This window comes from Heptranchias perlo, chromosome 27, assembly GCF_035084215.1.
Source record: "Heptranchias perlo isolate sHepPer1 chromosome 27, sHepPer1.hap1, whole genome shotgun sequence".
NCBI classification, from domain to species: Eukaryota; Metazoa; Chordata; class Chondrichthyes; order Hexanchiformes; family Hexanchidae; genus Heptranchias; species Heptranchias perlo.
Window position 1 is genome coordinate 10,168,771 of NC_090351.1, and position 16,072 is coordinate 10,184,842.

A 16,072-nucleotide genomic window follows, 5' to 3' on the forward strand; every position below is an offset into this window, starting at 1 on the left:
CCTTTATAAAAGTGATCAACACAAGGGAAGAGAACAACAGTCACAACCAACAGATATGCTCATTACTTTCACAAAGAGCCAGTAATGGGTTTAATGGCCTGCAAACTGATTTTAAATTGCTCGGAAGAGTTGACAAATGCTGGATAATGTGCTGCAAAGATCATCTGTCTGTTGTTGTGAAAAGGAATTAGAGAGATAAAAGGTGAGGAGGGCTGCCCCCACAATTGATGGGGATGTGAATGGCAAAATTTGCATGAAGACATGGGGCGTCATGGTGAGACTTGTCAATGTTTGACCAAATCTATTGGTAGCACCGTAAATATGAACAAATGTTCCCATTCTAAATGGATCACGCACAGGATATTCACAACTTGTATTTTGGGTCAGTTTCTGAAAGACCTTTAACCCTTCAGCATTCTGTGTGGGGATGCTCAGTGACTCGATCCAAATAAAAGCGAAGCAAATAAGCTTTCTTTTATTCATGCCTTCCATGACTTCTCTGTTTAAGGCCAGGAAAGGACACTGAGCCAGTAATCTAGCAGAAGTGATGCAACACAATATGGCTTGGATAACAGGTCATACTCCAATAGGCTATTGTGCTGCCTACCTTATGCGATTGAAAACCGAAGCAGATTTTATTTGGCCTTCTGGTTTCATTAACCTGTCTCCTTGTATTAATCATAAGCCATGTGGCTTGCCTGCTCAGGGCCCGGTTAAAATTCAGTCAGGGGTCCTATTGACGTAACAGTACCCGAACTTGCGTAAATTGATAAGGTCCCTGCCTGCTTTAGGTGGGCACTTCATCCACCATGCAGGTTAAAATTGGAAATGGCGTAAAAGGGATTGAATTATGAGGGGCTAAGTAACCTGTTCATTTTTAACTGTTCACCCATTCAGTTAGGGCTAAAATCGACCCCTAAATATTTGCCATAATTGAATGTTTGAAACATGTCTGCTCTTTACCTTAGTTGTGGGGAAGAGGTAAATTGAGTGGCAGGAGGATCCAGTGGAGTATAAACACCAGCATAGACCGTTTGGGCCAAATGGCCTGTTTCTGTGCTGTATATTCCATGTAATGGCCCCATTCCATCTCATTGCCTTGATAGGAGTGACGGTGGTAGAGGGTGTGAAGATGGGCGTCATGAGGTGCTTGTACCAAACAGAGCTTCTACCTCCTACTAAGTCATGTGTCTGGCGGACTGTTTGTCCCTGCTGATCACAATTGATTTAGTGTGGCTTCCAAGCAGGCCCAAAGATTCTTTTGATAACTTTTTCCATGTGGAAGTCCACCTCATGGTCTGCAAAACCTCCTTGGCTGAGCCTTCCTCCCCTTTCTTACTACTTGTCACATTTATTTTAATGGTTCTCCAATGACTCCCGGCCACTGTTTAATTGTGCCTTGTTTATCATTTCATTAAACCACTGAGATTCTTTGGCACTAATTGTAGTGTGACATGAAGTAACACTTTGGGTAGCACGTACATTTCAAAACACAAAAAAGCCGCAGCCCAACAAGCTTCTGTGGTCTGAACAGATTCCATCTTTCAAATCAATATTTACTGTAAATCAAGACAAACTTTTAAAATGGTTTATAAGATGCCCCTGAAATGTTGCCGTTAAATAGCTGAAAACTAAAGGTCTGAGTAAGCCTCCTTTTATTCACTGCGAAGTCACTAAGCAAACTAAGAAATGAAAGGACGATCATAGATCATGGACTGCTACAATTGGGCAGTAAACAGAACAAATAGGTATTGTCACAAGGCAAGCACCAAAGGTTCTTTTCAATCAAACAGCTGTAAAGTGGATTACGTTCCATCACACTACACAAGCAAAATGACCAATCTTAACTCCTCGGTGGGAGTTAATAAAGCGAGTCGATGAAGCCAAGAAAACCAAATAGTCTTCTACTTAAAACAAATCCCTTTGTCAAAATAACTAACAGACGCCATGTCGACAAAGTCTAGTTGGTGAACATGAGAAATTGGCATTTGAACAACCTCACCCTTCCATATTGTACTGAAGAAGCCGTGTCGTTCTTGTGACCCCTGTGACCTCTAGGTCAGCACTCTTACTGTATAGTTAACTGAAGCCAGAAGTGATTGACCCTGAAAAGATTCTTCTGTCTCTCATTGTATCATTTTATTCATTTATGAAATACAGTTTTCTATCCCCCTCAGTGAGAGTTTATTTTCATTGATTGAGGACATTCCAACCAGATTTCATACAGAAACCACTTTTCTTTAAACAAATTAAATAAAGGTCAGTGTAAGAGGTAAGTTTGTTAAAGAATTTGCTTCATAATTGCCACACTTCATTTAATGTTCCTTTCATTCAGGGGAGCTCTCTGTGTTGTACGATGGAGAATGACATTGTATGAAAGACTACGGAGTACAAGAACTCACAGATATGAAAACCAGAAATACAAAAGAACAGACCTAAGTCATCATCTTCAGCTGCTGCCACAAACTCCGTGCCCTCACCACGAATTCCACCCCTCTCCCTGGCCACTGTCTCAAGCTAAGGACAAAGAGATTGATTAAGAGGGGAAAAATAGAGTATGAGAGTAAACTAGCAGGGAACATAAAAACTGACAGTAAAAACTTCTACAAATATGTCAAGAGAAAAAGATTAGTGAAGACAAATGTAGGTCCCTTACAGTCAGAAATGGGGGAAATTATAACGGGGAACAAAGAAATGGCAGAACAATTAAACACATACTTTGGTTCTGTCTTCACAAAGGAGGACACAAATAACCTCCCAGAAATGTTAGGCAACCCAGGATCTAGTGAGAGGGAGGAACTGAAGGACACCAGTATTAGTAAAAAAATAGTGCTAGGAAAATTAATGGGGCTAAAGGCTGACAAATCCCCAGGGCCTGATAATCTACATCCCAGAGTACTAAAGGAAGTGGCCCTGGAAATAGTGGATGCATTGGTAGTCATCTTCCAAAATTCTATAGACTCTGGAACAGTTCCTACAGATTGGAGGGTGGCAAATGTAACCCCACTATTTAAAAAAGGAGGGAGAGAAAAAACAGGGAATTACAGACCAGTTAGCCTAACATCAGTAGTGGGGAAAATGCTAGAGTTTATTATAAAAGATGTGATAACAGAACACTTGGAAGGCATTAACGGGATTGGACAAAGTCAGCATGGGTTTATGGAAGGGAAATCATGCTTAACAAATCTACTGGAGTTTTTTGAGGCTGTAACTAGTAGAATAGATAGTGGAGAACCAGTGGATGTGGTGTATTTGGATTTTCAGAATGCTTTTGATAAGGTCCCACACAAGAGGTTAGAGTGAAAAATTAAAGCACATGGGATTGGGGGGAATATACTGGCATGGATTGAGAATTGGTTGACAGACAGGAAACAGAGAGTAGGAATAAACGGGTCTTTTTCCAGGTGGCAGGCAGTGACTAGTGGGGTACCGCAGGGATCAGTGCTTGGGCCCCAGCTATTCACAATATATATCAATGATTTGGATGAGGGAACTAAATGTATTATTTCCAAGTTTGCAGATGACACAAAGCTGGGGTGGAATGTGAGCTGTGAGGAGGATGCAAAGAGGCTCCAATGTGATTTAGACAAGTTGGGTGAGTGGGCAAGAACATGGCAGATGCAGTATAACGTGGGTAAATGTGAGGTTATCCACTTTGGTTGTAAAAACAGAAAGGCAGATTATTATCTGAATGGTGATAGATTGGGAAAAGGGGAGGTGCAACGAGACCTGGGTGTCCTTGTACATCAGTCGCTGAAAGCGAGCATTCAGGTGCAGCAAGCAGTTAGGAAGGCGAATGGTATGTTGGCCTTCATTGCAAGAGGATTTCAGTACAGGAACAGGGATGTCTTACTGCAGTTGTACGGGGCCTTGGTGAGACCACATCTGGAGTATTGTGTGCAGTTTTGGTCTCCTTATCTGAGGAAGGATGTCCTTGCCATGGAGGGAGTGCAACGAAGGTTTACCAGACTGATTCCTGGGATGGCAGGAATGACGTATGAGGAGAGATTGGGTCGACTAGGCCTATATTCACTAGAGTTTAGAAGAATGAGAGGTGATCTCATCGAAACATATAAAATTCTAACAGGACTAGACAGACTAGATGCAGGGAGGATGTTCCCGATGGCTGGGGAGTCCATAACCAGGGGTCACAGTCTCAGGATACGGGGTATGCTATTTAGAACCGAGATGAGGAGAAATTTCTTCACTCAGAGGGTGTTGAACCTGTGGAATTCTCTACCACAGAAGGCAGCGGAGGCCAAGTCATTAGATGTATTCAAGAAGGAGATAGATATATTTCTTAATGCTAAAGGGATCAAGGGATATGGGGAAAATGCAGGAACAGGGTACTGAGTTAGACGATCAGCCATGATCATTTTGAATGGCGGAGCAGGCCCGAAGGGCAGAATGGCCTAATCTTGCTCCTATTTTCTATGTTTTTATGTTTAAGCTGAACCAGATGCCCCGCTATTTACAGGGAGGCGGGGAGGGAGTGGGGTATGGTGTAGCGGCCAGGAAACTAAGGGTTTCCAGGAAGTAATGCCGAATTTAACGGCAGGGCCTGATTTACATTTTTTGAATCAGTTTTCCAGATTGAGCGGCTGGCTGTCGGGCAGGCCTGCGGAGGGAGGGAGGGAGAGATCGGGGTCCGCACACCGGGGGTGAGCGGTGAGTCGGAGGTTGCAGGTCAGACAACGGGGGGGGGGCCGATCACGAGGGTAGGGGTCCGATCACGGGGGTCTTTCATGGTGGGGGTGGGGGGGGGGCAAAGCAGGTCAGCTGGGGGGGGGGGCCGGGGTGAAGAACTCAAGAACTCTTGATCTTCCTGGCCCACAAGCTGCACTGGAAAGGCACTTACTTACCATCCAGCTGCTCTCGCCTCCCTTCAGCTGCCGAGGCCTGGGAAACCCGGCCGGCCAGCATTAAACCAGAAAGAGAGCTAAAACGTGAGGCACGCAGCCTCATTAAAATATTTAAATGAAGGGCCCGCCTCCGGAGAGCATGTTAGTCGCCCGCCCTCCCAACCCGTCTCCGTTAAAACTGTTTCTATGTTGGAGGCGGGTTGGGGTTTGGTTTCCCATTTAAAAATTTTTAACCCCCCACTCGCCCGTCCTGGGGGTTTAAAATTGCCCCCTAAGTGTTTCCAATCTCTGTTCACTTCCAAGCTGAGCCTCTGACCCCCTGTCCTCTTCATCACAAAGTCTTCCACCTGCGTAACATCGCCCGTCTCCACCCCTGCCTCAGCCCATCTGCTGCTGAAGCTCTCATCCATCCCTTTGTCACCTCCAGACTGGACTATTCCAATGCTCTCCTGGCTGGTCTCTCATCCTCCGCACTCTGTAAACTTCAGCTCATATGAAACCCTGTTGCCCAAATCCTATCCTGCACCAACTCATACTCATCTATCACTCCTGTGCTCGCTGACCTACATTGGCTCCCAGTCCCCCAACACCTCAAATTTAAAATTCTCATCCTTGTGTTTAAATCCCTCCATGGCCTCGCCCCTCCCTATCTCTGTAACCTCCTCCAGTCCCATAACCCCATCCACAGAACTCTCCGTTCCTCCGACTCTGGCCTCTTCTGCATTCCCCCCCCCAACAACTTCACCCCACCATCGGTGGCCGTGCCTTCAACTCTCTGAGCCCTACGCTCTGGAATTCCCTCCCTAAACTCCTCCGCCTATCCACTTTGCTCTCCTTCATCAAAAGCCTTCTTAAAACCCACCTGTTTGACCAAGCTTTTGGTCACTCCTCCTAATATCTCCTTCCCTGGCTCAGTGTCCATTTTTGTCTTATTGCACCTTTGTGAAGCTCCTTGGGACGTATTTCTACATTAAGGGCACTGTATAATTGCAAGTTGTAGTTGTAATAGAAAGGAACGGTGGTCGGATTGGACAAGAGCCAATGTGAAGTACAAAATAATTCATGACACAAAACGTTAGTCCACTCAGTGGGCAATTCTGCCCTCTAGTGGTGCAGTGAGAGATACTGATCAAGACGGTTTCTGGATCAATCCCTGGTTTGTGCTCAGTCACTTGATCTTAGCCAGTGGTGAGCACAGTGCAGTTGACATCAGTGTTACCAAACTGGAGACGTGGACAAATCAGCAAGGGTCCCTACTTCTGACCCTTTACCGTAAGTGTTCGTGTATCGTGTATGGACATAGCTGGCCGGGCATTCTACAATTTTCTGAGGGCAGAAGTGGTGCAGTTTCAGCATAAGAGGCTAGAATTTGGGGCGCGAGTCAGATCCGCCAGAGTTACCCCTGTTTTAGAATGCACGCTAAATTCCAGTGGAACTGGGGGCTGGCAGAAGGTGCGCCCACCCCCAAAGTGGTGTCTGTTTGCAAATGGCAGGATAATGAGAGCAAGAACCGCTGTCCCACAAATTCCACCATTTACACCAGATTTGCACCTGACTTAAGTTGAGCCTGTAGAACAGAGGCGTAAGTTACCCGCATGACTTGTCAAACCAGGAACTGGCTGAGTTCACAGGCTTCGACTGTCTGATATATCAGCTTTGACTGCAGCAATTAGAGAAATCCTTTCTTTGTCTGTGCTGCAAAGAAGGACTTCTGCAAAATGTTTTTCAGTAGCTTCAGGCAGGGAAATCTTTTGTTTCCCATCCTTCTGTCCTGGAGCCATCAGCATGGGGTTCACTATGGGCATTCCATACGTGTCCTTATGATGGAGGCAGAACAGGAATAGGAGGAGGAAAGAAGAAAGAAATAAAACAAAGGACTTGCATTTATATAGCACCTTTCATGTCCTTAGGAAGCCCCAAAGCACTTCACCACCAATGAAGTACTTTTGAAGTGTAGTCACTGTGTAATGTAGGGAAATGCTACAGCCAATTTGTGCACAGAAAGATCCCACAAACAGCAATGAGTTAAATGGCCAGATAATCTATTTTAATGATGTTGGTTCAGTATAAATATTGGCTAGGACCCTAGGAGAACTCCCATGCTCTTCTTTGAATACTGTCATGGGATCTTTTACATTTTCCTTAGAAGGTGGGTTGGGCCTCGGTTTGACATCTCACCCAAAAGACAGCACCTCCGACAGTGCAGCACAGGAAATTTGTGCAAAAATGAGAAGCATGCTCACCTTCACCTTCCTCTTGATACTAGCCAACTTCTTTTTTATTTTTAGTCAGGTACACGGGACGTGCATCAATTCAGTTAGTAACCTCCTTTCATGAAGCTGGCACCTATGCTTTTACTGAAGGATGGCCTTCAGCCCTAAATAAGGCCACTCTCCTTGCACTTCCTGCAGCAAGATCTCCAAGTCTTCGGCATCAAAAAGCGCAGTGTGAGCAATGAGTCCACTTTTCTTTAACCATCCACAATTTCCCCTTTATGGTGAGCTGCAGACCCTTTAGGAGCTGCTCCCTCACTGGGTTTTACACTCCCCAGCCAAGTGTGCTTCAGGGCAAGCTCTTCCTTTGCCTATAGCCCACTCAAATTAGGAGGTGGGCCTTAGACCACAAAATTTGATAGTCCGCCCCTGAACTACCGGCTCACCGGCCCCATCGGCTAGCACAGCCCAAATTTTGAAGGAATCCAAAAATTGGGACAATTGTCTTTATGGTAACACAAGGGGCAGAGGACAGCGAACTAGAAAAGCCAGACTTCACATCATCTATGATTAGGTAACGTGCCAGTTTTCCACTCCCCCTCGTTGAATTTATAAGTTCAATTGTAACTTTTTCTTCCTTTCTGTTCATTCTCTCTTTTCTAATCTCATTATTGTCCTCTTAAGTCAAGAGGTCTGACACATAAATTATTGTTTAGCATTTTCCCATGGACACCTTGTACTGTTTAATTAGACTGTAATCAGTAACTATTGTAACTGAATCTGAAGAGAGTTTGTCGGACGAGGGTCGAGGTTCAGATCTGGTTCGCTATCTTGTTTTCTGCTGGCTGTCTAACAATAAATTGCAGAATTTCTTTTCCAGTTAAATTCCTGAATAATTCATGACAGGAGTGAACAAGCCACTGTCTTAAAGGGGCATCGTTGACTCCCTGGCGAGTTTTCTGGCGATTTCACTTCACGAGCAGCATGATGTTGCAATGGTGAGTCTTGATCACCACGACAACAGTGCCAAAGCAGAAGCTATTTAAAAAAAAATTACCAGTGGCAAATGTGATTCATTGTGTCGCTCGTGACCTTATTCAGGCTGCAAGACTTTATCCTCACAGCACTGCTCCTTTAAGTCCAAGTACAAAATGTCCTTGGCTGCCATCAAAATTATTAAAATATTAAAATACAGTAGTAATGAAATCAACCCAGGATTTTCTGAGATAGATGACCTTACCTGGGAAGGCAGTACAGGAGTTGCAGGTGGCCTCAGCATGTCTGGGTTAAGGAGGGGTCAAAATCAGCCAGCTCTGCTGCTCCAAATCGCTATCCAGTGACAGCTATGAATATGTAAAATATTCTCCTAGATCAAGCAGTCGATGGTGTGTTTCACACCAATAGAAGGCAATTGGGAAAATATCCAGCTAGGAACAGGACTGAGAATTTTAGCAATAAGTACAGATGGTGACAATTGAACGTCACCCAGAGCATGATGGTCCTGATACACTGGTGTGGAGATGCCGGTGATGGACTGGGGTTGACAATTGTAAACAATTTTACAACACCAAGTTATAGTCCAGCAATTTTATTTTAAATTCACAAGCTTTCGGAGGCTTCCTCCTTCGTCAGGTGAACGATGTGAAAACGATGTGAAAACGATTTTTCACATCGTTCACCTGACGAAGGAGGAAGCCTCTGAAAGCTTGTGAATTTAAAATAAAATTGCTGGACTATAACTTGGTGTTGTAAAATTATTTACAACTGATACACTGGGACCATGGTAATGTCAGGCCAAGTGAGACACCTGGCACAGGATATATAATTGTAGGATGCAAGGCTAGAGAGGTTTTCTGGAGGTGTATTTACCTTTAAAACAGGGCAGGGCTATCACCGACAAGCTTTGGGGTAGTGCAGACAAACTTTGGGCTAGTGAATGCAGATATTGGGCTAATCCGGACAGACTTTGGCCTGGTGCAGACAAGCTTTGGGCTATCACAGGCAGATTATGGGTGAGTTATAATCCATGATAGAACAGATTATACATGGTTTGTGGAAGGGATGTTCTTTATGGGCTGAATTTTTACCTTTTCTCATTGCATGCTTTCTTATGTTCTTAATGTCTGGCTAAAACAAAATTTATCAGCGGTTAATTCGGTGTAAAAGCAAACAGGTACTGATCTGCTAACAAATTTTAGGGATTAGGTTAAAAATTTCTTAAATTTTGTGACCAGCTACGGATTAAACCATGCTATCTGTGTCATTCATACAATTAGTTGTAACACAAGAAAACTAATCACAGTGAATTAGAACTGAAATGAATGCCACTCGGGGACTGGATGTGCCAGTTCCACGGCGTGCATGATGATCCACATCACTGAGTGTACATTTCATGGAAGACTGTTACATAGTGTGGAATTAAATTCAATAAGATCTGGTTTAAAGCTACTTAAACTCATTCATGTTGCTTTTTCTTGGGATGTGGGCGATGTTGGCAAGCCCACATTTATTGCCCGTTTCTAATTGCCTTGAAAGGATGGTGGTGGCCTTCCTGAACCACTCCAGTCCGTGTGGTGAAGGCACTCCTACAGTGGTGTGGGGCAGGGAATTCCAAGAATTTGACCCAGCGAAGATGAGGGGACGGTGATATATGTGCAAGTCGGGATGGTGTGCAACTTGGAGGAGAACTTGGAGGTGATGGTGTTCCCATTATATTGATGGCCTTGTCCTTCTCGGTGGTAGAGGTCACAGGGCTGGGTGGCGGTGTTGAAGTAACCTTGGTGAGTTGCTGCAGTGCATCCTGTGCAACTGCAGTGCACCTGTGGTCAAGGGGATGGATGGATAGCGTCAACTGTGGCTCAGTGGTAGCACACTGGCCTTTGAGTCAGAAGATTTGTGGGTTCAAGTCCCACTCCAGAGACTAGAGCACATAATCTAGGCTGACACTTCAGTGGAGTGCTGTGCTGTCTTTCGGATGACATGTTAAACCCAGGCCTTATCTGCCCTCTCAGAAAGATATAAAAGATCCCATAACACTATTTCGAAGAAGAGCAGGGTAATTCTCCCCAGTGTCCTAGCTAACATTTATCCCTCAACCAACATCACTAAAACGGATTATCTGGTCATTATCACATTGCTGTTTGTGGAACCTTGCTGTGTCCAAATTGACTGCCATGTTTCCTACATTACAACAGTAACTACACTTCAAAAGTATTTAATTGGCTGTAAAGCACTTTGGGGTGTTGTGAAAGGTGCTATATAATTGCAAGTCTTTCTTTTTTTAATTTCACAATGGCCGATGGAGGGAGAACAAGATGTGTAATTTCTGTTACATTAAAAGAAAAGTTTGTACCATAAGGTTTACAAGGTTATTGGTACAACAGTAACTTCAAAGATAGATCTGTTGTGACATAATTAACTTAGCAGCATAAAATCAGCAGTTCTTCCCTTTAATTAAGAAACCTTGGTGAAGGGCCAAGACTCACAGCATAGGGCACCATTAAAGTTGAAAAGAGGAGACGGGCAGGTGAGATAAATCAGGAAGTAGTACGCAAGTGATGCCAAGCTTGGATTTTAAAATCTCTTTACACTGCAGGAGGAAGGTAAAACTGAGGAACGTAAGGAATTCTGTCATGTTGAGGTCCTGGCGAATGGTACAATGAGTCTTGGAAGGGTGAAGTTCCTCGAGGTTTCTGCCGCTGTGCCGTTGTAACTTCGGCACAAGTTTGGCGGAAATCCCGTTTACCCGTATAAACGGGATGTTCACCGAAATTATGGCAGCGCCATGAGGAAATTCACCGCCTTGATTTCAACATGGTAATGGATGCAGGGAATAGGCAGAGTGTGTAGAGGAACAAGAGCAGAAAGTTCAGAGGCGTACTTCCCATTATAACATTGACGATATAGAGAAAGAAAAGTAAGTTTGTAATGGAGAGGAGAGAAAGAAAGAAAAAAAGAACTTGCATTTATATAGCACCTTTCACGATAGAGAGCTTGGAGACTGGAGGCGACAGGTGAGAGAAGGACCACCTATCAAGCAACAAGCTTTGCCTTGTCTCCTGCCCAGGAGTGCACTGCTGTAGCAGTGAATGATCCATCTTACGTTGTCATTGGCTCAGTAGGTATTCAAGAATACATTAGACTAACCTATCAAAGGCTGCACAATGTTCATTTAACTGAATGGAGGAGGCCAAATGTTTCCAGTTGGTTTGGTTTGATCCATCAAATCCCCTGCAATTGGTTTCACTGCAGTTCTGTAGTCTTCTGGGACTCAAGCAAACTGCTTATATAATGGATTGTTCTGCCTGGATAAAAGTGTCTAAATCTGCAGCGACCTTCAAAAAATAGTGCAGACAATTCTACTTTTAATAACTATTCCATTTTCAGTTGACATCTACTGTAATGTTTGCATTTATTAGAAAAATAGACCTTTTTTCAAGCTACAGAAGTCTTTATTTTATTACAGAATATTTAAACACAGCAAACTTTACAGCAGTTTTGATACTTAGAATATTTCAAGCACTTTGTTTGTCGCAAGAACCTGTGACAGGAGTTAATTAGCCTTTTATTTTAGTCTAAAGATTTTTATCAAAACATATTTTTTTAAACAATCAGTACCAAGTAACAGAAATAGGATGGGGAAATAGACTGTTACCACATTCACTACTTTAAATCATTATTTCTCAAAACATCAAACTGTTTCCCATTTTCCTGGAATCTTCGTGTTTTATCTCCTTTTCTCTTCAATCTTGGTAATGTCATGCATTGTGGTCATTGGATGTTCCCTAGGTTTCTTAATATTAAAAGCTGATATAGGGGCCTCTAATGCGACCTTCAGTGCACAAAGCACTGCTGTGCATCAGGTGTTAGGGCCCCATGCTATGGGGAGCTGAGGCCAAGGGCCCGATTTTACCAGGCCTGCGGGTTCCCAGCGGGTAGTCCTCCGGGAGCCTGGAGAACGCGGCCGGTTAAGTGAGGGCGCCCCCCGCGCGATCGCGGGATAATTGATCCAGTTGAGCCGTGGTTCCGGGTTCGCCGCAGGCCAGCTGTGCGCCGGCCGCCCGCGCATGCGCAGTGACGCCAGCGCGATGTTGGAGCCGCACTTAAAGGGGCAGTCCCACAGAGCCCCCCCTGCATCCAGCACCAGGAAGCGGACCATGGCGCAACCCAGGGGTCAGGCTGCGCCCCGCTTATCCGACCACGCGCTGCAGCTCCTCCTGGACGGTGTGCGGAGGAGGAGGGACACCCTCTTCCCGAGGGACGGACGGAAGTGCCCGGGCTCGGTAACCAGGAGGGCATGGGGAGAGGTGGCGGCGGAGGTGAGCAGCAGCTCGAACACAAGCAGGTCTTGGGAGCAGTGCCGCAAGCGCTTCAACGACCTCACGAGGTCCGGCAAGGTGAGTACACGAAGGCCCCCCCCCACCAGAACCCGTCTCGACCATCACGCCAAACACCCCACAACCCCTTCCGCACAGCCACGACAGCGCTCCCACAGCAATCCTCACAGCCACTCACTCACCATCCTCACCGTGCCTGCACTCACCCACCATCCCCGTCCCCACTGGAACACCACCACACGCCCCAACCCCAATGCAATGGGACGGGCACGTGGCCCACGCATCCTCCCATCCATCCGCCCCACGCGCAACCCACCTACACCGATGCTCCAGGCGTCTCACTATGCAATCTGCACGTACTCACGCATCTGTGTTTTGCCTTCACAGGAGAAGAGATCCAAGAACGCGCGGGAAAAGGACCGCACTGGAGGGGGCCCGCCGCACGTGCTCGAGCTCACGGACGCCGAGGCGGAGGCGCTGGAGCTGAGCGGAACGCAACTGTGCCTGTCGGTGGGCGATGGCGAGTCTGGCGCTACAGCATCGGCCGGTAAGGGACAGCCGACACTCAACACTCATGATCGCGAATGACCTTAGCATCACCTGCCATCTGGCACACCGCGACCTCTGTGCACATGCCTCATAGTGCCCTCTGTTCCCTTGCAGGGCCGTCTGCGAGCGCTTCGTGCGAGGAGGGCGATTCCTCAGAGGACATGCCGGTCTCTGAGGGTGCATCGTCACATGTGAGTCAACCATCCACCAGCGCAGAGACACGCACCTCGGTGGGTCCCCCTCGCCAACTGGTTGGGGTTGCAATTGGTGAATCACCGCGCACGTGTGAGCATGAGCAGACCCTGGTGGCAGGGGCAGCCGCGGAGGGTCCGCGTCGGTGGGAGCACTCATCTCCAGGCTCTGCTCAGCCGGACCCAGATGCTGAACCCAGGGGGCCACCAGTGAAAAGGAGAGTCGTCGAGGGCCACCAGCACATTGCCGAGGTACTGGGAGAGGTGCCGCGCGCATTGTCCACAATTGCGCAGGCGATGGAGGAGTCCAACTCCTGCATGTGGGCATTGGTGGCGCAGGCACAGGAGGGTACCGGCGACACAGTGTCGCGGGTAGGTGCGGGAGCGTCTGCGGTGGAGGACAGGCTAGCCTCCCTCGAGCGTCACGCACAGCTCAACATCGAGTCCGTGCAGGCCCTGACAACGGCTGTACGGATTCAGGGTGAGCAACATTCCGCCGCCATAAACAGGCTGACGGATACACTAGAGGTGGCCTTGCAAGGCCTCACACATGTCATCCAAACTGTCGTCCAGCAGGGTGGAAGGTGTGATGTGGGCCGGGGCCACGAGAGGGATGATGGTGACCGGGGACATGGAAGCGGGGACACATCTCAAGGTGCCCCCACGTCCCACCCGTTGCCCCCCTCTCAACCAGTACCCGCAATGGTGCCTCCTCTCCAGGTGGTCGAGTCTGCCCCTGCCCCGGTGCAGGAGGAGCAGTCTGTGGAGGTGCCCTCACGGGCACCGAAACCCAGGGGCCGTCCGCCCAAAGCATCTACCCGGTCAAGGCAAGAACAGGAGCAACCTGCCACTACCTCTGCTGGAGCCACAGGGGTAGCACCACGTAGGGGTACCCGGAGAAGAACTCCAAAGGCGTTGTAAGCACAACGGGTATGCACCAGGGTGTCTGTTAATTTGTACACTTTTTGTTTATCGTATTGAACCCTGTCGACATTAAACACTATCGTTCTCACCACTCCTGCCACCTCTCGTCCATTCTTCCGCGGACTGTGCAATAGGTGCGTTCCGTGCAGCCCATCATGACGGCGAACACCTGCTGCCGCCCATTGGGCACACTGCTGTGGGTGCAGGAGTACTGGCAACAGTCTTCAGTGGAGGGGGCTGGTATGGGCCCTCGCATGTGCAGGTGAGGAGATGCGAGCGCCTCGCAGTGTCTGACTCGAGGAGAACCGTTGACATATGAGTGCCTCCATGGCCCGGTGACCATCTCGGTGAGTCGGGGTTCGGTGCATGGGTCATTCCTCATCCTCGCGCGCGTCCCCCTCCTCCCCCTCCACCTCCACCTACTCGTCCTCATCGCCTTCCTCAATGTGGGTGGCGGGTGTGGATGGGGCCTCCTCCAGCGGCACCCCTCTCTGTTGTGCCATGTTGTGCAGGGCACAGCAGACAACTATGGTTCGTCCCACTCTGAATGGTGTGTATTGCAGCGCTCCCCCAGAACGATCAGGCCACATGAAGCGCATCTTGAGCAGCCCTATGGTCTGCCCAATTGTGGACCTGGTAGCAGTGTGGCTGTCATTGTACCGACGCTCCGGGCCGGTGATGGGGTTCCTTAGAGGCATCATGAACCACGTGTGTAGGGGAGGCCCCTTGTCGTCGATGAGCCAGCCGTTGCCCGCGTTGGGTGCGTGGAAGATGTGCGGGACCGTGGACTCCCTGAGGGCGAGGGCATCGTGGCAGCTGCAGGAGAATCTGGCGCACACGTGTATGAATCTCTGGCGGTGGTCACAGATGAGCTGGGCGTTCGTGGAGTGATGCCCCTTCCTGTTGCTGAACAGCCCTGGCTGATGCGGAGGTGCCCGTTTTGCGATGTGGGTGCAGCCGATTACACCCTGCACCCGTGGGACGCCAGCCATGGCATGGAAGCCAACCGCCCTCTCCATCTGGCTGCACTCGTCCATGGCGACGTTGATGTAGTGCGAAGCCCTGCGGAACGACCCATCGGTGACCTGCCTTATGCACTCGTGTGCAGACGACTGACAGACCCCGGTGATGTCCCCGGTGGCACCCTGGAAGGATCCGGATGCGAGGATGTTGAGGGCAGTGGTGCCTTTGACGGCGACAGGTAAGAAGATGCTGCTTGGTCCATCCGGGAGCAGCTCATCGTTAAGGAGGCTGCAGATGTCGGCGACTACCTGGCGATTGACTCTGAGCCTCCGTATGCACTGCTCCTCGGAGAGGTCCATGCCGCTGAGCATCGGTCTGTACACCCTGTGCGGAGGGTAGTGCCTCCTGCGACGCATCTCTCTCTGCGTTTGCCCTCCCTCCTGCTGTGCAGGTGGGCGTGCCACAGCACCGTGTTGGGGGGCTCCATGTCTCTGCGGCGGACGGCGTGGACTGCGAGGCTGCTGGGGCTGGTCATGCTGTTCGTCCTCCGAGGGTGTCCACGCACCACCCATCTGGCAGGTGTTGGTCTGAGGGGTTGTGCAGGGTAGGTGGATGGTTCCTCGGACTGGGGCTGCGGTTTCGCGTCGGTCTGTCCTCTGGCTTGGCGGGGGGTGGTGGGGGGCAGGGGTTGCCCTATGTGACGCGGTGGCCTCCTGCGTGGGTGAGAGCTCTCCACCCCCCCACCCCCGTGGAGTGCACCTTGGCAGCTGCCACAGGCTGCTGGCTGCAACACGCCTGGTTGGAGGGAGACTGTTTCCCCCAGTGTGTGAAACACTCTGTGTTGAAGGTAAAATCCCACACTTCCTGTTTTGACAGCTGATTCAGCTCATTTAATGACCTCAACAAGCAAGGTAAGTACTCTCAAGTGGAACCCCGCTGGCTTTAATTGCCTGCGGGATTCCCACCAGCGGGGGCCACGCACGCAGCCCCGCACGTCATCGGGGAACCCGGAAGTGGTCGGGATCGTGGCGCGA